Below are 26,851 nucleotides of genomic sequence, written 5' to 3'. Positions count from 1 at the left end.
AAAGAAAACTGTAGCCTAACATCTCCAATTCCCACAATGTCAAGAGACCTGTCATCACCAAGATGCACAGAACCAGACATGGTACGATAGGTATGAAACCAATCTCGATAGGGTGTCACATGAAAGGACGTACCTAAATCCAAGAGCCAGCACTAGGCATACATAGAATGTATCTCAGAAGCCTGTAAGGCATTGCATGAAGAAGCTGCAAGTATGTAATCATCATCTGAATCACTGGCTTGCATGACATTAACCTCTTATATCTTCACACTGGACTTTTCACGTATAATACTATACTCAGAAGACTTTTCCTGCACTTTTTCTTTTTCCTTTTCCTTGCGCTTATCATCGTGCATTTTATGGCACTGCGGCCTAATATGTCCTTCTTTCCCACAATAATGACAAGTAGATCAGATGGGACTTACTGCGACAACGTGACTTGGACCCAGACTTCTAAGAGTCCCTTCCCTTATGAACATTATCATGCCTATCATTTCTGCCACCTCTAACCGTCAATGAATGTGAAGAGTGGGAAGCATCATTGTTTCTCTTGTTGATTTCCTTAGTCAATAAAGCAGTCTCAACATCTTTGATTTTCAGCCCATCAAGCTTGTTCGTGCATATGGCAATATGGAAGACATCCCATGATTCAAGAAAGGTGCCAAGAAGAAACAACGGGTGCAAGTTGTCTTTGAACTCAATACCTTGTGACAATAGACTCTTCACGAGAGCATGAAATGAGATGAAATGAGATGAGATGAAAGGGAGGTCCCCTCCTTCATGCAAAGGTCCATTAACTGCTTCAGCCAATACATCTGTGATGCAAGACTCTTCTACGCAAAAAGCTCCTGAATCTTCTCCCATAAATCCCATGCACTCTTATTCTCATCTTCAACAACATTATGATGGACCTCTTCTGAGAGTGACAAAATAATGGTAGACTTGCATAGCTCATTAACTTCCATCCAAACATCATCATCCATATCCTAAGGTTTAACACCCTTGAAATGCAAGGGTTTAATCTACAACTTCTGCACCAAAACTTGCCATATTTGGGACTTCCAATACCCATAGTTGGTACCATCCAACTTGGCAATGTTAAAGAGAGCTGTATCTTTCAAATGACCATCCATATTCTCCCAAATCAAAGCAAAAAAGTAAAGTTATAGGTTACTATAATTAGCAAAAAATGCACTAAAACCACTGCTAAAACTGGCTGAAAGGGTGGATTTCACCAAGAGAAGCACCTGTCCACCAAATATGACCAATATAACATCAAATAGTAAGCATGACCCTCATAGAAGTGCTCAAAATCTGTAGATTTCAGATTGCTATAATAAATGATAGTAGTATGTAAAATTGTCCCAAAAACGAAGCAATCACTGATACAAATGTCACTGCAACTTCCAGGTAACAAGTTACATCCAACAGTGAGTTTCTAGCAGGGGCAAGAAGGTACCAAGAACTATCAAACCAATAACCTGTTAGGCAAGAGGCATCTCATAGGTTCAGAAGTCATGCATGTAATGGGTCTCCGGGTAAGATAAGAGACCAAGCACAAGCATAATTGATAGAGCAAGAAGCTCAATACATAACCATCCAAGATGCATACAAAATTGACAAACCTGTGACAGAGATAGGTGCCTACCCCAATAGTAGGCGTATCAATCAGCCCACTACAGACAAACTGCAAACATAAAGCTCTCAAGAGAGAAAATGCATGTAACTATCCCACAAGCTCAAGCTCATTTGTAAGTAATACTCATTCATCCGAATATACCAAGAGGCTTCGAGGGGTGCCTAGGGAGGCCCACAATAAGCCTCAAGTGCCCAAATGCAGGAGGGAGCAAGATCCAAGCTCCAAGGCCTACTTGACTGCAACATGAGAACTAAAGAAAAACACTAAAAGAACACTTCAATACCTCTGTAGCAATGCCCTCAAGGTGCCTCAATAGGTTGGGAAGGTGCTCAGGAAGCCGGGGAGTGGCGGGAGCTTCGGAAGGTCCGCTATGGCTGCCGAGAAGGAGACCCAATGCTGTAGGTATTTTAATGAAAGCTAAGAATGCCACGAACCAAGCTTGAGAAGTTAGGAAGCCTCGCTCTGATACCGGTTGAAAGGTGAGAAGGATCAAAGCTTGCTTGGAAGTGAGCTATGGCAGAGAGCAAGTGCAAGAAGAAAGAGAGACACAAATGGGAACTCCAACAACCACAATGTGTGGCTGGGCCTTCCTTTATTCAAGCTGTCACTAAAAGAATAAAGAATAAGTGACTGTGATGGGCGCCCACCATGTGTAGTGTGCAGTGGCGAGTACTGTCAGTGTAGTAATACACAGACGACTAGGCGGATGCGCCTTTACCCCCAACACTACAAAAATAACCCAAGACATCAGTAGAGAATCCACATCCGATTGTGCAGTTGGGGACTCAAAGGCATGTATCAGAAGGCTTGAATTTATAAGCCAAGACATGAACAATGAAGACATAGTGCCTCTTGCTTATCTCAAGGTCAAGCTCACCACAAAAAGAGAGCATAGTGTCGATTCTCTCATCGATGAAAGATCAGATTTTAATATCTTGACCTATGAAGCATGGACCCTACTAGGCCAACCAGAGCTCACACCGACTAATGCAACTCTTAGTCCTTATGAGGGACACCCAGAAGAAATTATAGGAAAGTGTAAAATCCTTGTAACTATTGAAACAGAAAGCTTGCCTATCCTATTCCATGTTCCTTCAAATAGTGCTAATTGTGGAAAGGAAGCCCCCCTAGGAAGACGCTTCAAAAGGGCGATGAAGTGTGAAGCCGATTATGTAGCATAGAGGATATACTTGACATTATCAGGTGTGAGGATAATCACAACCTTTAGTAAGGGTGACCTCATCAAACCTTGAGGGAAAGACAAGGAACATTCTAACATACCACACAAGACTTGTAATGAGAGCAAGGAATTGTTGAAATAGTTGATACAATTACATGTTGAACAGAAAGAACCTGTGAGCAAGGCCATGCTTGAAACACGTAGACAATGCCAAGGATAGGCTTTGGACTTACAAATATTGTAGAAGACCACAAAAGAATCCCAAGCCTTATAGACGAAGGTATCGAATGAAAGCTAGCACAACGCTCAGGTAAGTTACTCATGAATATATATGCATCACATGGGTTGAAAATAAGGCATTTTTAAAATACTATTTTTATACATTTTTTACATATAGAAGCATGTAATATAAGAGGGATATTTACAAATTGAATAGAAAAGTATTATGTTTTATTCATGAAAAATTCACAGAAAAGGATATTTATAAATAGGCCTTAAATGCACGTGATGTAGAGGATATACATATAGTAACTTCCCCGAGACACAACGCCACGATGGATATCCAAAGCGGTGCTACATGCTCAAGGATATTACGCAAGTAACCAATTGATTTGGGTACCAAAACCCCCTACTAAACCACCTCTGTCTAGTTGAAGGCCAGATCATATCAAAAGCAAAGAAGCGCAGGAGGAAATCTAAATAAAAATCCAAGTCTCAAGGCAAAAACATTGGAGTGATTGAGTCCCTCACGATTGAAATCAAGAAATCAAACATGACTATTTGAAAGGTAGATCCTTAGCCTACCATGCCTAAAAAGTGGATGTCAGATATAATCGTCAAGTGTGCACAAAGACCACTAGTGCCCAAGGAGCCTTTGACTTCCCAAGAGGATAATGAGCACCACAGGCAAATGATGCTCATGGTAAGGCTAATTTCTCAACAAAGCAAATGACAGAATTGTCTAATAGCCATAAGCAAATCTTTTAGCCACAGTGCCAAGTCCACCCTAGAAGTCTCAAATCTCCTACACCCTCTTTCCCTAAACAGATACAAGAAGCACAACAGTAGTCCTCAAGTGTAGCTACTCAATCCCAATCTCTATCTCCATCTGAGCTCCCAAATGTCCAAGATGTGGGACATGACACCACCCTTAGCTCTCAGCCTAAGGATATGCTTGTGCAATCCCCTGTGACTAGCTTGTCGATCTGCACAAGTGAATGCACAAAGGGAAAAAAAAGACACGACCAATTTTGAATGCTTAAGGACTTGACACCATAGTCTACAAATAGTGGCCAATCCACTGAACTAGCCTCTACTACTTCCAATCAAGAATCACAGCAAACACAGCCTTTGGCCGTGATGACATCCCTTATAGAACATGTCCTTAGCAATTCACTTGTGAAAGAGGTGTCGCGACAAACATCCTTGACACCTCCAGCACTTCCAAAGCACCTAAATCCTAGGCTTGAGGAGAAATATCTCTAAGATTTGGCCAAGGAGATGGCACATCTGACCAATGAACTAAAGATGAAGTGTTTGATAAAGCTTGATCACAAGCTGATAGCCATCACATGTGTATACATCCATGTGGACGTTGGAAGGCCAACACCAGAGCACACAAATCTCATAGCCAAACCCCTCACTTGGGATGAGCAACAATATGTTTTCTCCCATTGTGTAGCTATTGTTGAAGAAGTCATAAAGGACATCCAAAAAGCCACAATTGGAGAATTGTGCTTGATACCCTCACTCTATACTACTCAATGTGAGGCAAACAAGGAAAATCTTGAAGCAATCAAACAAAAGGGGAAAGGAAAAGGAAAATTTGTACAGAAATGGTACTCCAACCAAAATTTGGCAGGCCTGAATTGTCCACCGGCTAATGACACTCGTTGAGCAAAGGAAAGCCCTTTGGACATCAAGATATGATCCCACGTACATTGCCCCGACCTCATTATGAGTGTTGGCAATGGTCCATGAGGTCCAGCTTTCTGCCACTATCCAAAAACATCTCTTGTACGATAAACTACTTTTAGAAGAAGATCTACATGTGGCTAGTAGTCTAGGAGTAGGAAATATGGAACTTGATGTTAGCACATATGTCTTCTACCTCACTCAAGACCCGGCAATCCTAGATCTATATGCTTCCCATCAATACAACCCTAACTTCTTCAGCTTGTTTCGTCCAAGCCTACATGACATGAATCCTAAACCATTTCTTGGTTCTACACTAGAGTCACCCAAACCTCCTGAGCAAGAGAAACACAACTCTAAACAAAACACCCACTCTGATAAGAAGCAATGGAGGCATGTCCTAATGGGTAAGAAGAAGAGTCTAGAGCAAACAACAGACTAGGAAAAACTGCCAATGCAATCAAATGAGGAGCTAAATAGAGAAGAATTAGCTGAAGAGCTAGACTCTCCAAAAAGAGAGGCAGTTGTACCCTTACAACCTATCGAGGTTATTCAGCAGGTTGCAACTATGTCCCATGAGGACACACCAAAGAAAGAGAAGGCTGAGGCCCCCAACCAAGCACATCAACAACTGACCTAGCTCAAGGTCCTGAGTCTTTAAAGGATACACCTCAATTTCCCAAGAAAAAGAGGAGAAAACAACAAAAACAACGGCAATTGCAAGTGGTTGTAGATGCCAAGAAGATTGAGACCAAGAGTACTAAAGAGCTAAGGAATAAAGCATCAAGTCCACCCACCAATGAACCCATTGCCATCTCTCACAATGATGAAACCTAAAACAACTCTGTGTTTTGATAAATCAAAGAAACCATTACCATCAACAGTTGCTTGCAATGCTCAATCCAATGACAACAGAACTTACATGGACCAATCAAGAGTGGATACAACACAGTTACAATAGGTTGACAAAACTATACCAGTCACATCCGAGGAGAACCATGACACAATAGCAACAAAGCCTCAAGAGAAATATGAAAACCCTACGGACAAAAGCAATCCTAGCATTGACCAAACTTGCTCATCTAGGCCTAAGCCCTCAACTATGCTAAAGCCTAGGCAAACTCCCAAAACCTCGCATGAGATAGCAACCAAGCAAGCCCTCATCAAACATAGAAGTGTCATAGAGTGCTTGACCGAGTTGGATACTAAACTCAAATTATTCACACATGTCTACGTCCTTGCGGACATGGGCACATTCCCTAGGGAGAAAATTGAGGAATATTTGTCATATCCGCTATCCTAGGAAGAGCAAGAATATCTTAACAAGCACTATGACAAGCTCCTACATAGATGCATGCCTTTCATCTCTGACGAGGAAGCCGACAACAAACTATACTTAACTATAACACTCAATGAAGCACTTTGGCAACCAAATCTCTTAGAGATAGAGCTACTAAAGTGACAATTAGAGGGTCAAAGTCAATTTGAAAAACGTTGGTTTGAAAACCGTGCTACAATTGCCAAACTTAGAGCCCAAATTATGACAAAGTCTCAGATGAGTGACTGGCCCAATGGCGGTCTCAAAGAGACCTGATCTATGTGGCGCCAACTACCTTTTGAGTACTGACTACCATTCAAGGTATGGACTTAGCTGGAACTAGCTAAGAGAACTCTCTAATTGATCAAATTCTCACTAAGGAGGAGCTACATGTTGCTAGTAGACTTGGACAAGGCACTATGCTACTCGATGTTGCAAAATATCTATTGTTACTGAGTAAGCTGCCACGATTACTAGATACGTATGCCACACTTCAGTACAATCCTGAGTCCTACAATTGGTTTTTATCCTCACAAAGTGACATGGATTCATAAATGTGTATATAAATAAACAATGTGTTTTGTGACTGTGTATAAATGATACCAAAAGAAGCAAAGCCAGCACACACAGAAGAAATGATAATCAAGCGTAGGTGATATGCATAGTCAACACTATGGGATTCAGATAAGTGATGTCTCTTTGAGCTGCACCTGTTCATTATGGTTGAAGCATATGACTTGCACATACTCTCACGAGTTGCCAAGTGAATGTAGGATGACACGGGTCTTTGTACAAAAGTTTTCAATGCCCAAGTCACTACAAGACTCGGGTAAGTTATTCATGAATATATGTGTGCATCACGTGGGTTCAAAATAAGGTATTTTTAAAATACCATTTTTATACATTTTTTACATACAGAAGGGTGTAATATGAAGGGGTTATTTGCAAATTGAATAGAAAAGGGTTATGTTTTATTTAGGAAAAATTCACAGATAAGGATATTTATAACTAGGCTTTGAACGCACGTGATGTAGAGGATATATATATATAGTAACTTCCCCGAGCCACAAGACCACCAACCCCACAAAGAGCCATTATGGAGAAAGTGACAGAAATACCAAGAAAAAAAAGCCATGATGGAAGCCTTGCTTGCTAGAATAGAAAATCACCCCTGCAGAAAGCATACATTGCATTTGAGCATGGCCTAAAGCATAGTGGCTACTCTCTCTTTCTAGGCCAAACTCTACATCGGGGGCAAGATTAAGGTGGAAAGCTCCCATTCATGGCGGAAGAGCAAGCAAAGTATGGCTTGATGGTAGAAACGAGGGGTTTTAGCCAGTTCACGTTCAAGCTTACCCTAAACCTAGAAGATGCCATCATGGAGGAGCTAGCCCTAAAACAACTCCTGGACTAGTGTAGTCTACAGAAGTATGTAGAGAAGGTCGAGCAGGCTGTCGATTATAGCAAGTGTACGCAATTTTTGAGGAGCTTTGATGCCGAAAGAAACTATGGCATGGTGATGGTAAGAAGAGGAGAAGAAGCTTGCCAAGTAGAAGTGGAGTTGAGCCCTGTGATGGTGGAGAAGGCCTTGGGTTCTCAGCTAGTAGAGCAAGACTAAGAAACGCCAAAGGATAGATGTGTATAATGTGCTGGAGGTGAGCCGTCACCTATCCTAGAACAAGAGGGAGACAAAGTCCACAATGAAAAGTAGGACAACATGGAGAGAGTTACTAATAAAAAGGAGAATGACTAACCATCTCAATAGCAAGAGAGCGAGAGGACAATCTGTGAGCAACAAGGCTCAAGAATTGTCAAGTCAAGAAGAAAGAAAAGATTACACTCTCAAAATCCGCATAAGAAGAACTTGATCCACCTCCAAAGAAAACAAAGAGCTGCAAAGGGTGGAGGAGGAATCAAAGAGATTAGAATAAGAGCGCAAGCAAATGCCAGAAGAGGAGGAAGAATGACTAAGGCAAAAGGCAGGAGGAGATTACTCTAATGAAGATGGAATCAAAGATTTAGCCTACAAGCTAGCATATCCATACAACATGAACTCCATACCATGACACCTAAGCCCAACACTAGATTAGGAGTAGAGGAGCAATGTGCTCCCCTAATCTCAAGTGGTTGAACCTCACAGGAACTCTCCTTGCTAGGGGCTTGGGGAGCTAAAATAGCAAATGTAGCCGCCTCAACAAGAGCCACTGGAGCTAGGGTCCACAAAGAATGGCGTGACTCTAAATCATATCAATGAAAGAAAGAACAAGTGTAGGAACCAATCCCCCTCCATGGCCACAACAAGTATAATCAGAAGAGAAAAGGGCTCCATGCCAATCCATGCATTCCTTGGTAAATCTCTTAGACCCCCTCGAAATGTAACTACTGTAGAGCATCAGGATGATGTCTAGCGTGCTCCCTCCCAATGCATCTCCAAAACAAAAAAAGAGAGAAATAAAAAGAAAAATAAAAATAAAAATAAAAGTGAAAACAAACAAAAGACCCGCACAAAGAAAAAGGAAAGGAACAATGAGCTTTTTCATGTACATCAGAGTGCCACAAATACTGCACCTAAGGGTCCTCAGGTTAGGTATGTCCAGTGGCCTCGGTTAGCCACTAACCCCCTAGCCCTTCTTGTCTCCCCACTTCACACTTAGAGTACATCAAGGGTAGGATACACCTAGGGAGTTTGTGCTTGCCTATGGTTAGATATGACTCCCTAAGTGACACCCACAGCACCTCCCCTTATACAAACTAGGTCCTCAAGTGTGGGACAACACCATAAGCTTCCCTAAGGTTCACGACCCAACTTCCAATTTCACTAGCATGGACACCATGCAACATTGCATAGTGAGGTAGACACACCCCTAGGTAGTGCACTTTCTTTTTTCTTTTTTCAGGTATACTCAACAATGGTGATCAACCACTGACATTGAAGACCCCCGCTATCTGTCAAATCTAATCTTGGCCTCTACAATCTAATCTTGGCATCAATAAGATCAATTATCCTACATCGTGTTGACAAAAGTAAAAATAATGTCTCAAGAAGCCTTCTAGTGCACTTCTCCTTAACGTCAACAATTTGTTCTGCCCCATTGAAACCCTCGCTTCATCCACACATTGCTACGGGGAACCAAACTAGCAATCTTCTAACTACATAATATCTAAGTAAGCACGTGCACTCTGTTGGAGGTAAAGGTGCCTCCGCCTAGCCACCCACATATTACTACACTGGTCGTACCCACCACTGCACACTGCAGGTGGCGGGCGCCCATCACAATCACTTTTTATTTATTCTTTTAGTGATAGTTTGAATAAAGGAAGACTGGGCCACACATTGTGGTGGTTGGAGTTCCCACTTTTGAGTCTCTCTCTATCTTGGCTCTTGCTCTCCATCCGCCATAGCTCTCACCTCCAAGCTTCTTCCTCCTGGGTTCCATTTCCCTTTCAAGTGGTATCAGAGCAAAGCCATTGGAGCTTGCCTGGCATTTTCTTCAACCCGAATTTGAAGAGCTTCAATGGCAACCATGGCACCTTCATTTGCAGATATGTTTTGATCTCCCGCCTCCTCCCGGAGCTTCTAGACCTTCATCGTCTTCTTCCCAGGCTGCATTGGAGCCCCCTTGACATTGCAAGTACCCCCAAGGGCTGTTGAAGACCCTACAACCCTGAAGAACATCCAGTGTAATTTTGATGCATTTTTAGGGGGCTCGCATGACCTACTCCTGGCATTTCCCTGCTCTTCCTCGGCTTCTCCGCACTCTTGGCAACCTTCTCGAGCATTGCTTGACTCCTCGGCATTAGTGCTTGACTCTTGGTGACCGATTTGAGTGCTTCCCCCTTCATCCCTTTGCCCTATACACAGTCCTAGGACTATCAAAATAGGGTAGTATTTAACATTTATTGTTTTATGCTTCTTAGCATTGCTCGTTTGATGCCTATTGATGCTCGGTGATGCCTAGTGATGCCCGGATGTTATGGGATGCTATGTCTATACTTTGGGACTAATTTGGAGTAGATTTGAACACTATTTGAGCTTCATTTAACAATGAATTTCTTGCCATAATACCATGGGCTGAAGCTCATTTACTTGGTGTATGCATTGGTTCATGGATACGGGGTGCTTACTAGAGATTTGAATGATCATACCGATGTATTTGGAGGTTGTCAAATGCTTCTTCTTGGTTCCGGAATGCTTTTGAGCTTGGATTAGGCTTTGACTTGGTCGTCCTTCATTGGCATTTGGCTTCAGGTTGGGGATGCTTTGGACCAGTCTATGACTATTGTCACAGCTTGACATTTAGACCTCTTGAATTTATGCTTTGGTTAGATATGGATGCCACTTGGTTTGCCCATGCTTGATAGTTACTTGGAGCTTCATCTTCAGACATATTTGATCATTTTTTATCATTGGGCATTGCATTTGGTTGATAATACATGCTCTTTGAATGCTTTCAGGCATATGCCTTACGGGTCTGAGATAGCTTGGAATTTATGCTCCGGATATACCCTACTGGGATTTGGCATGTTTGATGCTATGTATTTGATGTATTAGAGCATTGCTTGCTCTCTTTGCATTTGACTTCACTTCCGATGGGAGCCTCTGGGTATATTCGGATGTACACAGAGTCTTATTTACAGATGAGCTTGAGCTTGTGGGACAATTACATGCATTTGCTCTCTTGAGAGCTTTATGTCTGCAGTTTGTCTGTAGTGGGCTGATTTGATATGCCTATTGGGGCAGGCACCTATCTCTATCACATGTATGTCAGTTTTGTATTCATCTTGGATGATTATGTATTGAGATTCTTGCTCTATCAGTTGTGCTTGTGCTTGGTCTCTTCTCTTACCCCGAGAACCATTACGTGCATGACTTCTAGACCTATGAGATGTCTCTTGCTACCTAGCAGTTGAAGTGACATATGTATCAGTGATTGCTTCATTTTGGGACAGTTTTACATACTGCTGTTATTTATTATAGCAAGCTAAAACCTACAAATTTTGAGCACTTCTATGAGGGTAATGCTTACTATTTGATGTTATCTTGGTCATATTTGGTGGACAGGTGCTTCTCTTGGTGAAATCCACTCTTTCAACTAGTTTTAGCGATGGTTTTAGTGCATTTTCTGCTAATTATAGCAACCTGCAATTTTTCATTTTTGCTTTGATTTGGGACAGTATGGCTGGTCATTTGAAAGATACAGCTCTCTTTAACATTGCCAAGTTGGATGGTACTAACTATGGGTATTGGGGGTCCCAAATATGGCAGTACGTAAGACATCCCATGATTCAGGCAAGGTGCCAAGCAGAAACAATGGGTGCAAGTTGTCTTTGAACTCAATACCCTGTGACAACAGACTCTTCATGATAGCATGAAACTGACTGAAATGAGATGAAAGGCAGGTCCCCTCCTTCATGCGAAGGTCCATTAACTGCTTTAACCAATATATTTGTGACGTAGGACTCTGCTGCGCATAGAGCTCCTGAATCTTCTCCCATAAATTCCATGCACTTTGATTTTCATCTTCAACAACATTATGATGGACCTCTTCTGAAAGTGAAATAATAATGGTAGACTTGCATAGCTCATCAACTTCCATCCAAACATCATCATCTATATCATCAGGTTTAACACCCTTGAAACACAAGGGTTTAATCTTCAAATTTACTTTTTTGCTTTGATTTGGGACAGGATGGCTGGTCATTTGAAAGATATAGCTCTCTTTAACATTGCCAAGTTGGATGGTACCAGCTATGGGTATTGGAAGTCCCAAATATGACAGGTTTTGGTGCAGAAGTTGCAGATTAAACCCTTGCGTTTCAAGGGTGTTAAACCTGAGGATATGGACGATGATGTTTGGATGGAAGTTAATGAGCTATCCAAGTCTACCATTATTTTGTCACTCTTAGAGGAGGTCCATCATAATGTTGTTGAAGATGAGAATCAAAGTGCATGAGATTTATGGGAGAAGATTTAGGAGCTTTATGCGCAGCATAGTCCTGTGTCACATATGTATTGACTGAAGCAGTTAAATGGACCTTTGCATGAAGGAGAGGACCTCCCTTTCATCTCAGTTCAGTCAGTTTCATGCTATCATGAAGAGTCTGTTGTCACAGGGTATTGAGTTTAAAGACAACTTGCACCCGTTGTTTTTGCTTGGCACCTTGCCTGAATCATGGGATGTCTTCCATACTGCCATATGCACGAACAAGCTTGATGGGTTGAAAATCAAAGATGTGTCAAGAATCGTGTGATGGGGGGATGTGCTTGAGCTGTTGCGCTAAACACACACTATATACACAAGAGGAAGCTCACTCAAGAACACAAGAAGAGAGATGGAGGCCAAAACGTTTTCTTGCTGATTTCTTCTTCTTCTTCTTCCACACACTATACAATGTACAAAAAGTATAGATAAGATACAATATAAAGGAAAGTGGCCTTCTAAGTCAAACAGTGCATAACTGACTACACTAATCGACTGGCATTATATCTTTGCCAGCTGTAGGTAGGTGTAACAAACTAAATATAATAAGTGATAAGTTAGTGGCCATGTGAGTATCATAATGACCACCAACGTGCTAAGTGTAGACGTGCGGACTCATCTAGCCAGGCGGTCCATCATCAATGTCTGCACATGTTGAGCTTGCCATCTCAACACTCCCCCTTAAGCTCAACTCTATCTCTGCAACTCCAAGTAAGCTTTGGAACTTTTGAAGCTTCTCTGCACCCAATGCCTTTATGAAAATATCAGCTATCTGATCTTGTGTGCTAACATATACCAAGTCAATCTCTCCTGCAAGTATCTTCTCTCTCAGAAAGTGGTACTGCACCTCAATGTGTTTTGTCCTAGCATGGAACATTGGATTTCTAGCTAACTGTATGCTGCTCATGTTGTCATAATGAATGACAACTGGCCCATCTCCCTACATGTCCAAATCACCTAATAACTTTTGCAACCATACCACCTCACATGCTTCCATAGAAACATCTTTATATTCATCCTCTATACTCGATAAAGCAACTGTAGGTTGCTTTTTGTTGCTCCATGTAATTGCTGCACTACCAAGGGAAAACATGAATCCACTTGTAGACCTTCTGTCTGATGTGCTACCAGCCCAATCTACATCTGTGTATCCAAAGACCTATACGTCCTTACCTACCTCATAAAAAAATCCATAATGTAAAGTGGACTTCACATACCTCAATATACGTCTAATTGCATCCAAATGAGGCTTTCTAGGCATCTGCATAAACTGACTGACAAGGCCAACACCACAGCTCAAGTCTGGCCTTGTGATAGTCATGTATATTAAACTCCCTACTATCCTCCTGAACATAATAGGGTCTTCTATCTCATCCCTAACATCGGCAATCAACTTCACATTTTTCTCCAATGGTATTGAAAGAGGCTTACATGCTGTCATACCATACTTGGATAACATATCCAAGCCATACTGCCTTTGGGATAGCCATATACCATCATCACATCTAATCACCTCAATACCAAGAAAGTATCTCAGCTCACCCAAATCTTTCATCTCAAACTTCTTCTTCAAGAAGTCCTTAACTTCAGCAATTCCATTGTCACTGTCACCACCTATAATAATCAAGTCATCCACATAGATGACTATGATGACCAAACCTGCATCTCCCTTTCTCACATAAAGTGAGTGATCAACATCAGAAATACAAAATCCAATATTGACAAGATACTCTCCAATCTTGTCAGACCATGCTCTAGGTGCTTGCTTCAGCCCATAGAGCGCCTTCTTTAACCTGCATACATACGTGGGATGCTCTAAATCCTCATAACCTGCTGGCTGCTCCATATACACTTCTTCTTGCAATTCACTATGCAAGAAGGCATTCTTAACATCCATTTGCTGCAAACTCCAACCTTTGGCTGTTGCCAAGGTAATCACATACCTAACAGTTGCCATCCTAGCAACTGAAGTGAATGTCTCTTCATAATCTATGCCATATGTTTGAGCATATCCTTTTGCAACCAGCCTAGCCTTATACCTGCTAACTAAACCAACTGCATTATGCTTGACTAAGTAAACCCACTTACAACCAATAGCTTTCTTACCCTTAGGTAAGGGTACCGAATCCCAAGTCTTATTGGCTTCTAATACAGCCATCTCCTCATCCATTGATGTATCACAATGAGCATGACCAACAACATCCTCAAAACAAGTGTGCTCAACATCCTCAACTAGTTTCACCATATAAGAAAAATGATTTTCTGCATAACCTTCAAAACCAAATCTTTTAATAGGGTATCTGACCCTGCTAGATCTACATACCACCGAATCAATCAATGGAGCCTTTACAATACGATGAGCTCTATGTACACCTGGTGTCTTGACTGAAGGAATGCCAAGCTCATCATCCAAACTCTCAGAACCACTAGAATCTCCATCAAATCCCAAATGACTGGCAGATGCATCATTACCATCCAACACTTTCTTCTTTCCTTTGTCCTTCCCTGCAGCACTTGTAGATCCACCTAAAGATGTGGGGTTACTCCTTAGTCTCCTAGACCAAGGGCTCACTGTAGATATAGTACCAAATGATGTTTCTGGTCCACTAAGACTCCGCGATTCTTGTTTATCTTTTTGCACATAGTTGTCCTGATCATTATCATCATCTAAAACATCACTAGCATGTGTATACCAACTTCCCATCTCATCAAAGATAACATCCCTGCTCACTCTGAACTCACTTGTGACAGGATTATAACAGCGATGCCCTTTCTGCTCTGAAGAGTATCCAATAAAAACACATTTGTCTGCCTTTGGATCAAGCTTCTTCCATAGCTCATCTGGCACATGAACGTATGCAACACATCCAAATACCTTCAAGTGCGATATATCAAGCTTCTTGCCAGTAAAGCATTCTTCAAGAGTCATCCCATGAACTGTAGCTATGGGAGTTCTGTACATAATGTAGACAATAGTATGGATAGCCTTAGACCAAAAAAGTTTGGGCATATTCTTTTCAGCCATTAATGTCCATGCAACTTCTACAATATGCTTGTTTTTTCTTTCTGAAACACCATTTTGCTCTAGGGTATGCCTGCAAGTAAATTGCCTCTTTTTCCCATGAGTCCTCAAGAAGTCACTGAACTCATTAGAGAGGTACTCTCCCCCTCCATCTGATCTCAAGCACTTCACTTTTAAGCCCGTTTCTATTTCAATAGATGCCTTATAAGATTTGAAGTGCTCAAACACATCACTCTTTTCCTTCATGAAGTATACCCATAGATTCCTTGAACAGTCATCAATAAATGCGACAAAGTATTTGCTGCCATGTTGTTTGATTGATTTTTGTTGTTTTTTAGGTCTGAATGATTGATTTTTGATGGATTTAGAGTAATGTATGGTTGTTAATGGAAGTGTTTGAGAGTTTTTTGGATGATATTGATTATGTTTTGGAAGTTCATGATGATTTTAAGTAGAAATATGAAGCTCTGTGATGTTCTGATAGGTTATGTTGAGGTTCTGATTGTTTCTGATACCTTCTGTATAGCTTCTGTTTTGTTCTGATTTTCTTGTATATGAAGCATGGATTGATGATTAATGAAGGTTGAAATATTTTGAAGATTTATTGAATAGTTTTTGATAGTTTGAAATGGTTTTAGTATGAGTTATGAGGATTTGATGTTCTCTGATAACCCTCTGTAAATCTTCTGTAGAGCCTTTGTCTTTGTTCTGTCTCTGCTCTGTTCATGTTCTGTTTTGTTCTGTAGATCTTTTGTAAGTGTTCTGTAGAATGTATGTGTGACTTTGGGAAAGTTTTCTAACTTTTGGAAATGATGAATCTTAGTTCAAAAGAGCTAAAAGAAATGGAATAAGCAGCTGCTGAAGACTGAAGAGAAGACTGGAGTGACAGTGACAGTAGTGAGCTATGAAGAGACATTGTAGTGGCTCTGGTGTCTCTTTGCATCACACATACCTCTTGGGAGGTGCATCCACGACTTAAAAAGGATTATTGAGAGTCATTATTGAGTATTATAGTGAGGAGGTGATGTACTATTTTGTGTGTGTGTGTGTGAGAGAGAGAGAGAGAGAGCCAGAGATAGCCAATTCTATCAAAACAATATAACTCTATATGAGAGATTGAGAGAGAAAACTATGAAGACATTGAAGATGAATACTATGTGATTGATTTCCATTCAAAAATGATGTATTCTTTTATGTTCCTTATTCTATTGATGGATTCTATGAAGATGTTGAAGATTATGGTTGATTGTATCAAATCCATGGGAGATATCTACTATGATGCTGCGTGAAGAATTGTTGTTTTCGTTGTTTTTTGGTCATCAAAGAATGAAATAAAAGCTTGTTGATATTACAAGATAGATTTTCTTGTAGTAGAATCCCCTTTTCCTTGGTTTTCCTCTTGGGGCTCTATGTTTTTTGTGCGTAGCCGGGGAAACTTGCCATCAACAAGCATCAAAAGAGGCTGAAAATGAAGGAAATGGCATTGCCAAGAAGAGAAAAATTCAATGGATGTTTGCAAAGTTCCTTCTTCCACTGAAGAGTTGGATATTCTTATTATCAAAGCCACTTTCCACAAGAATTTTACCCCAAAATGGCAGAAACATATCACCATCATGATGCAAGCTTTATGCGGTGGTTTATTTCCTCTTCCTATTGAGGCAAAAGAGACATGCATTTTGGTGGCAAATTGTTTGGGAACAAATTGAAGAGTAGAAGCAGAGAGAATGACTATCCATGGAAGATTTGGTATGCATTGAGAAGTTTCCAGACATCATCAAGTGGGAGATTGTGAAGAAGCTTCAGGAGTCGTGGTCTGTGGAGGTTCATGAAAACAAGAAGGAAAAGAGTTGGAATTTGTTTGTGGATGCTCAACAGCAAGATACGTGGGATGCTTGGTGCACTGACAGTCTTCTGTTTGTCCAATTAGCAACCCACTAGAAGTTGGTAGACAGAGTATTTTTCACAACATACACTGTTGAGACCCTCAGAAGCTGGCATTATTATAATGGCACAACAATGATCCTAAGAAGAATGAGTTTTGATACTTTCAAAACAGAATATCTCCCCCTCTGTAGTGGTTTGAAAGCCACATTTAGAGATGTTGAAAAGAAGGAAGTAGAGGAGATGTTGGCCAGAGAATCCCCTAGAGACTGAAGCCCTCTCTTATACTATTCTGTTGAGTAATGAACAATTGGTTGGAGCCAACCCCTTGATGAATGACGCAATCAGGAGGCAAGCGTTATAACGAGTCCAGAGGTACGTAAGAAGAGAGAATGCAAAAATCAAGGCTGAGAACGAGATCGCAGCAAAAGCCTCCTTTGACATCCTAAAAGCACTCTTTACGGAAGTCCCCATGGCGACTCAAGGTCCCTTTCCTAGTCAGATTTGTCCTGGAAATATTGATGACAGGCCAGCAAATGTGGTCCCATTGCCAATTTTTAAGGGAGAATACAATGAAGACCCTGATCTTCATGTAGTAGAGTTTATGGTAGCATGTGTAGCTAACAATGCCAGAACCTGTGAGCATTGGTTAGAAATATTCCCCGCCACTTTCAAGGGCGCGGAGTTTCAATGGTATGAGAGACAAGCAGCAGGAAATTTTGGCACATGGGACGACCTAAAGTTGGCATTCCTCACTAAATTTAGACGTGAAGGTTTTGAAGAGCGGATGCGAGAGGAGTTCATGAACCTAAGTCAATCCTCTGGAGAAAGAATAGAAGCTTATCTCTCGCGAATGGAATCCATCCTAAAGAGATGGACTAACTATCATTTGGACAAAGGCATTCAAAAAGGAGTGTTTCTCAGAGGCCTACAACCAAAAGTTTGCAAGTTCGTGGATTTGAGAAGACCAATCAATCTGCAAGCTATAGTGGAAGGTGCAAGGTTGTATGACGAAGTTGAAGCAAGGTTGTCAATGACTCCAGGAAGAGGAGTCTTACCTCCTTCCATGCCAGGAATGGTATACCCACCAAATGCAATCCGAGGGACAGTTCCCTACCCTTATCCCCAAATGCAAACAGTGCCATAATATAATGCACCTAATCCATTGTAGTCACCATAGATGATAGTGCCTCAAATGATGGTTCAACCACAACAACACTGGCCTCAAACAATTCCTCCAATGGCGACTCAACAACAGTGGAACCCTACCAAATGGAATCAACAATCCCAAGTCTCAGCAAGAGCTCTGAATCAGATCTAGAACAAAGGACCTTCTAGATCAACCCAACCAGTGTATGCAGAATTACTGAAGCTTCCCAAAACCCTACTACAAGTACTTCATGAGGTGAAAATATGAAGGACTGCTTATCCAACTCAGTTGCAAGTATCAAGAAAGAGCTTATGGATGTGATTATAGAGCAGCTACAGACACTGAAGGTGAATACTTCCAATATATCCACTCCTACAGGAGCTGGAAGAGATGTGATGTGCTCTAATACATGGTGCGGAAAGTGTCATCAAGCGGGACATTTAGCCACTAAATGTACCCAAAAACCAACCATTCCTAAAGCCTTTTGTTCCTACTGTTTGCGAAAGAACCATATAGAGGATATTTTCTCTTTGAAAGAGATGCATGAACGAAGACAGAAGGATGAAAATGCAAGATTCAACTTGCTGGAATCCAAAATGACAACACAGGATATTGGACCAAAGCCTAGGGAATTTGGTCCTAATTTTGGTCCAAGGAGGTTTCCCTCTCAAAGTTACAAAGGATGACAGATCAGAGGTGGAATGTTACAGGTGTGGAGAAAAAGGTCATATCTCCCCGAATTGTCCAAACCCTAGACGATCTATGGATTACAAGCCTTTATGCAGCCGATGCAAAGGAGAAGGCCACACTGCAAGGGACTATCCAAGTCCAGCCCCTGTCAAGGCCAATACCACTAATAGCCAATAGAAGGCACAAGAGCCTGCCTCCAATTTGGTAGAGTTGGAAGTTGCCGTTGTCACGCATGCCAAGAAGGAGGAACCAGTTGTTCAAAACAAAAATAATTCTCCTACCAAGACTGTGAAGTTCAACTTGCCAATAGAGGGATAGAGCAGTACAAGATAGAACAGTGTAGTACAGAGCACTGTAGTGCCGAAGAGAGTCATAGAGACAGTCCCAGAAACAAGATCAGAGGTCCAGGAGATAGACGATACAGAAGCACCTCCAGAAACAGAAGAAGTGCCGATGCTGCCATTACTAGAAGAAAAAGGAAATATGAAAATGGGTGTAGCCCCATTCCCCAGCAGGTTGGAGGAGCCCGTGGATCCTATCAAAGAATATGACTTGGTAAAAGAACTAGACACCTTTAAACCAAATCTAACCTTCCGACAGTTGCTAATGATATCTCGCAGCTGCCGAAAGAAATTCAAAAGCATCTTGACAAGAAGAGGCAGACTAAGGATTGTTCCCCCAACAACAATAAAGTCCAACAAAGCCGTAGAACCTGCGAAGGAAGTAGATGTGGCTAACGCCTTCCTAGATCCTGGAACCCCAGAGATTAGTGTATGGATAGAAGGATGCTTTATTTCATATGCATTGATTGATGGAGGCTCATCAGTAAACATAATGATGGATGTGACAATGAAGGACTTAGGGTTGCAAGGAATTCAACCTACAAAGTGGCTTATCAGATTCAAGGTTAGTATATAGATGGTTTTGTTTTAATAAACTAAACACTAAAGACAAATGTTCTTCGTGTTCTTTTTCAGTTTTGCTGAAAACAAGAATGTCATCGAAAAAGACTATTACACAATGTTGAAAATGCAAAAATATTATATTCATCATTCTACTAAATGTAGCTGGTGCGTTAGTAAGTCCAAAGGGCATTACTAAGAATTCATAATGTGCAAATTGTGTACAAAAAGCTGTCTTAAAAATGTCAGGAGTAGACATACGAACTTAGTGATATCCTGATTTTAAATCAATTTTACTAAACACTATTACTCCTTGTAATTTATCTAAAAGGTCGTCTACTCTCTAGGTATTGGATACCTATTTTTAATCGTTATTTTATTAAGTGCTCTATAATCTATACATATGTGGTAAGTTTGATTTTTAGTTTTAACTAATAATACAGGAGCTCCAAAAGGCAAACTACTTGGACGAATTAATTTTCTACTTAGAAGTTCTTCAATTTGCTTCTGAATCTCTTTCTGTTCTAATCGGTTATGGCGATAGGGAGCTTTGCAAGGTGGTTGAGGAAGTAAATCAATTTGGTGGTCTTCAGGTCGTGGTGGAGAAAGTTGTAAAGGTAAATCAATAGAAAAACAATCATAAAATTTAGCAATAATATGATGTTGCTTTGGAGTTAGTTCAATTTTTGTAACATCAACTTCATTAATCCATACTAAGAAAGCTTTTGATTGTTTACACAAAGCTCCCTTCACCTGTGTATGACTAATAATTGGAAATAATTTGGTTTTTGTTAACCCTTCGAGTAAAATTTGTTTACCTTTGTGCCCAATGTGCATTGAGGGTGTGTTGTAATCTATATTACTGGGGTTGAATTGGTGACGCCACGGCATTCCTAGAATTACATCAGCAGATTGCAAAGGTGCTACTAAAAAATTTCGCTAAGATCCAATACAAATTTCTAAATTATGAATTTCTTTAGTACCATTATGAACAGTTTTAAGTTGTAATTTTCTAATTACTTTTTCTTAAACAAAATCATGAGTGCTTCCATCATCATGCAAAACATTCAAATAATTATTATTGATTTTACATCGCATCTTTAATAAGGCATGTATAGAAATTTTACCAGCAAGGTCTTCAGGCTCGTTGGAATTTTCGCCCATAAGTGTACCCTCATCGAAGTCGAGCATTGCTTCAAGGTCTTTGTTGGATTCTTGAGCTCCAAGAAAATTCAGATACACCGTGGGGTTCTTCCAATCACGGGTGTTGCCCATGGGACAACGACTTACAATTTGACCAAGACGCTTACAATTATAACAAATTACATTTTTGGAAATGGCATTGGAGACACTTGGGTTAACATTTTTAGGTTCACCAGATTTAGGCAAATTTGAAGGTAGATTGGGAGGTTTAGAATTGGAAACTGATTGACCATGATTATTAAGAACATTTCGCATCCATGGCCGTCGGTTTAAAACAATTCTTTCCATATTGAGTATTGAAGTTACGGAAAGAATTAAAACGAAAATTGTTACCCATGTTGTTACTGTGATGCCGAAAATTGCCTTCAGTCTTTAGACTGCTTCTTTTCAGCGTCATGAGCTAGGGATATGGCTTCCTCCAGATTATTGGGCTTGAACATGTTGACTTCGGCTTGGATGGATGGAATTAAGCCGGACATATACTTTCTCTTGAAGGTAGACTCGATCACTGGCTCCACCATTTGGAGCTACAAGAGAGTGCTCCAAAATATTTATGTGTATTGAGGGATAGACTCACGTTCTCGTTGCATGAATAGGTCCCATTGTTGTTGCATGTGGAGCTCGAATTGTGCAGGGAGAAATTTTCCAAGAACCTTCTTGAGAAAGTCATTCCATGTGAGAGGACGATCAACGCTTTTACGCGTGACATCCCACCATAATGCAGCTTTCTCAATAAATAATGAGATGCACATTTAATTTTATTACTTTCTGAGTATTTCTCATTGTCAAAATAAGCTTCAAACTGACTTAACCATGGTAGTATTTTGCGACCATCTTTAAGACCATCAAAAGAATTAAATTTGAATGTACGCTTGCTTATCTTGGACTCCTTTCGACTAGCGTGGACATCCAAAGTAGCGTTGATGGTGCGAACTAGGTTGTCATCGTTGGTAGAAATTTCAGTGGCAGGATGCTTGAGGGACTTCAGTTCTTGCTCCAGTCGTACGCGGTGTTGATGCTCTTCTTCAAGGGTTGCATGGATATTAAATCCATATGCTGCTCCAGGGTTGGCTCAGGAAGCAGTGATGCAGAGTTGAAATTGGTAGTGTCGGATGGCCCTTCATGTGACATGATTGCTTGATGGAGAAATCCATAGATTTAGGATGCCTTGCAAATGAAAAGACGCCTTACTTGTCGTTGAAGAATTTTGGCGTGTAAGATCAAAATTTTAAGTGGCCTTTGAACAAGAAATTATGGATGGAAGTAGGCAAGAAAGGCAGGAATTTTTTATGGGAATTTTGTGAATTTTATGAAGCTGGAAAGAACTACGCGAGAACTGCCTCTATGGAAGAAATAGTCAGCTGTGACTTGTGAAGATTTGCAGAGTCTATGTATAACACAGAGTAAGAGAAGATGAAGCTGATTATGTAAGTGATAAAAGAGGTGATGAAACTTGCTTAATAAGGCTTTAAGCCTCTAAAAAAAAACTTGACGATTTAGGACAAAAGGACGTCATGAATGTTGCCGTGACGGCAAAGAAAACGCCCTCCCTCCCCCCAATGAAATCAAGATTGAGCTTAAGCTCTTGATTAAGCTTAAGCAAAGCTTTTAATTAGGCTTTAATTAAGCTTGCTAATCACCTTGAAGCTCCAGTACTTCTTGAAATATGGCGCCATGATGTGGGAGTGGGTCTTCTTCAATGTCTCAGAAAATAACAGAATTTCTTGACTGTGATAGAGGGGTTGGGGGCTTTGAAGGCCTGGGAATCCAGCCGTGTAGTCGGTTCGCAATGAGACGGACCATAGAGCCCGTTTTCAGCAAAGGGCTCGCCTTCACGCCAGAGGATGGGCGATTGGAAGCCCAACAGGTAGGCTGGGCTCTAATACCACTGTTACGAGCAACTGATGCATTGTTTGCGCATAGCGAATGGAAGAAGCTCCCTCTCTGTCTCTTTTACTCATAAAATTGCATACAACTCATGAGAAATTAAAAATAGACTAAAAGAGAGGGTAAAGTAAGATGAAGCAACAAAAAATTGGGTACAATCTCCCCCTGACATGAAGTGGGCAGCTCCCTTCATGCCGTATTTACAATAATATTATAAAATCTTCTTTGCCCAAGATTTAGGCCCTTTACAATCACTCTTTGCATAAAGAGTTTGAGTGTACTGGAATAGAGATAGAGTATTTTGAATTAATAGATGCAAGTAGTTGTGCATCCCACAACTCTCTAGAACCATTAATATTTTATTGGACATACCTCCTAAAAATCCATTTTGCTAATAAATATTTACATAGAGGCTATGCACGCTTTATAAGAAATAGCAGTGCATCTTATACAATAATCCAATAATTTCCAAATAAATTCTTGAGGAAATAATCTTTAAAATGCTTGCACATGGCGCGCCTTTCCAATTCACCTTGCTCTATACATCAGTTGCCAAAAATTCAAAAAATCATGTTAGAATAATAACCAACTGAATAATTGCAGCTAGCCACATAAATCAATTAATTTGGAATTCCATACAATAATTAATTCACGAAGACGTTAATAATCGTGTGGATAAAATGGTATCACCCATGTTCACACCTGCATCGACGCCTGGAAAGGATAGGCGTCCCCATCGACCTTCTGCCTAAGACAATTCTTAGGAATGTGCCCTGCATTGATGGAGGACCATTTAAGGCGCTCATCCCGCCAACGTACTCACAAAGGAGAACCATTTAAGGCGGTCATCCCTTTGCATAGGTACCACCTGGCAACAGAACTAATGGGTCTCACCATATGATAGCGATACTCTAGCCCCACTGAGTCAAGTAGGCCTTTTCTCTCCCTGTTACTACAGTATACTTGGTAGAATGATCGAAAACAACGGCAAGACCATTCAATAATTGATGTAACTTGTAAAATAAATTTTTTTTGCCATATCTCAATCTCTTAAATTATGAATGTCATAAAACCAACCCACGTTTTGGAATAAGACCTAAAAATGAGGCACTATCAGTTTTGTAGTAGTTTTTAAAGTAAGGATTTTAATAGTAAACCTTTGCTTCATTATCGATATGCCATATAATTATTGATTTACACATTGAAATGTTTAATTCCTCAAGATTGTCTTCATATTGAGCTTTCAAGCTAATCTGAAATGGTAGATTTTTGATATTCAATGATACTTTGATAACCTTGTTTGCATAAGAAAGTTTTGATAACTTTAAGTAATGCGAATACTTAAATACATCACAAAAGGTTTATGACATTTCCTAGCTTTGTGGACATGATGCTAAGTTTAGAAAGTCTCATCAAAATGAATATGCCTAAGGTAATTGAAATCTTAATACCCAAGTGAAATTGTAGGATATTAAGGAGGAGATTCTTTTCATAGTTTGAAGAGTCCTAGCACACATGAGGAGAAAGCACACATTAACTATTACAATGAGACAATTTCATGTTGATATAAGAAATGTTGAGGTTTGCAAAGGAGATTGTGATAACAGTGCCATAGACATTATATTTACAATTACGAACACATCTAAATTTGTGTTAAGTTTCACATGTATATATACGAGTACAAAACAAGCTCGAGCCTATATGCATTTATTAATAGGTATTCAGATGTAGTTATCTTGCTAGAAACATTTAAATTTTTCTTGTTTTAAACATGAAAGTAAATATTATTGTAAATGAGAATATCTAGTGATTAGTCCTTGAAAACTTTTCTCTCCTCTTTTATTACTTCAAATATGGAAACACAATTTATAAAGAAAATTAACTCATCTAAATTCCATAAATATAAAGGTGGATTAAACTTGCAAGCACATAGATATATAAAGCCACAAATAAACATCATATTTATTACTCAGATTACTTAATGAGTGTGTAGAAATTACATGGCACAATAGATAGAATCTAAGCAAGGAGTAGAGAACACATAGCAACTATGAGAAGAATATAGATTGCTTTAATATAAAATAAATTAATACAAAGATGGCTCTATCCATTAGTGTGCTTCCATTGTGAAGCTAAGATGGTGATCTAGACATATGTTAGACCAAGAGCTTAAGGATAGTTGGAATAACTCTAACTAGGTGAAAGATAGATTGATTACGGCTTTAGAGATGTCTTTCTTTTATAGCTCGGGAAGGTAATTTGGTCGACATGTCTGACCAAATTATGAACCTTCCCTAATCGACCAGGAAATATTCCGTAGAATATTCCCTTTATCGACAGGATGGAGCACTACCCTAGAACCTCTGTCAAAGGGGGGCCATTGGTCCCCATGAGACCCCCTAGCCATGGGCCACTTCAATGGCTCCTAGACCCCAAAATAGGGCCCCCTGATAACTCCCACACCCCGCAACTCAATGCATTGTGTCTCGAGTTACTACCAACATACTACTATATCCAACCCAAAGGATAGATCCACAAAGGTTACCCTTTTGCCATCCGGTCACATAGGCCTCATCTAATATACAAGTCGGGATCCACCCAATTTCCATGCTCACACATGGATTCTCCTTATAATAAGGGCCTTACAACTTAGAGTACCATGGATCATTGGTGGAACCTTACGAGGGGGTGAGGCATTGAGCATATCTAATTGAGTGTATGACATCACAAAGAAAGTGGATATAAAAGACATGAGATATGTAAGAGTCATGGATTCCTATAATAATCATAGTAATACAATGATTATCAAGCCAAATCTTCAATCTCATCCTCAATGAGATCAACCCTTCCCAAACTATCTATTTCACTTTCCATATCAATATTTAAACCTACAAACAAATTGATCACACTCCTAGTATTATTGCTATGCTATGCTCGTGATTATCATCAAGAATGGTTGCACGATCATCTTCATGTGTGACGGCATTATCCAGATCGATGTCTCCAATACCATGATCATCCGCTATCTCTCTTGGGGCATGATTGTCATTGCCACCAATACTAGGATCATCATCTATATGCTAATTCATGGATGTAAATAGTTCATATCCCCTCTAAAATGTGGGGAGATGGGGATCATGTGCCACCATATCTTATTCTCCATCATTGGTTGAAAGAAAACCTATTGAATCATAAATAGGAATATTTTTATTACAAATCTACAAATTGAAAAAATGTGAGATTAGTAATCATATTATATGCCTATATCAAATATCCATATTTAGACAACATTTATTTGCTCACATTATTGGGGTAGTACCAATATCCCATGTTTCCCTTGCCACAACTTTGTGCAGTTTATGGTTATAAATGCATTATCATGGCCTTGATTGTTGCATTAGAGCCTCTTGTCACCAACATGTTCTTAAATCACTTAACACCATAGCATATATGATAAATTTATATAATGGAGCCTATAGGTATCTTGGATTATGGCACACCAATCATCCATCTCTTCATTGACTCTCTCAAAGCTAGCAATGCCTCCACAATCTTGAATGTTCCTCTTCACATCAATCTTTGAGTTAAACACTACCATACAGTATTAGGCATTATGCACTTTATAAAGAAAAGAGCAACTAATTGAATAAGTATATCATTAATTTTCATGTTAATAATTGATATATTATAAGCAAGACGTTATATATACTCACCTTTGGCAGAGCTTTGGGTAAACATCCACCAATGTACTCCTATTCAATTATCGTGATATCTATCCCTTGTCTCTTTCTACACTCTCATTCGATTATCGTGATCTCTATCCCTTATCTCTTTCTAAACTCTCCATCTCCTCATATTTCCAATCCACATCAAGGTCATTTAGCAATGTTTTTAAATGTAGAGAGCATGACATAGGGTGCCCATTGTATGCACAAAAGACTATTCTCTCCCCATTTCTTTTTGTCGTTGCATCCTCATATGATACCACCCACTGACTCATCACATCATTAGTGAGAACATAGAAGGTTTTCGTTTTTTAATGCATCTATTTATCCATTATATTTCTACACCCTTTTCCTTGAGG

This window comes from Lygodium microphyllum, chromosome 7 (genome assembly GCF_053477565.2).
Source record: "Lygodium microphyllum isolate KBCC chromosome 7, Lygodium_microphyllum_v1.1.10, whole genome shotgun sequence".
Classification (NCBI taxonomy): domain Eukaryota; kingdom Viridiplantae; phylum Streptophyta; class Polypodiopsida; order Schizaeales; family Lygodiaceae; genus Lygodium; species Lygodium microphyllum.
This window is presented reverse-complemented; position numbering follows the sequence as displayed.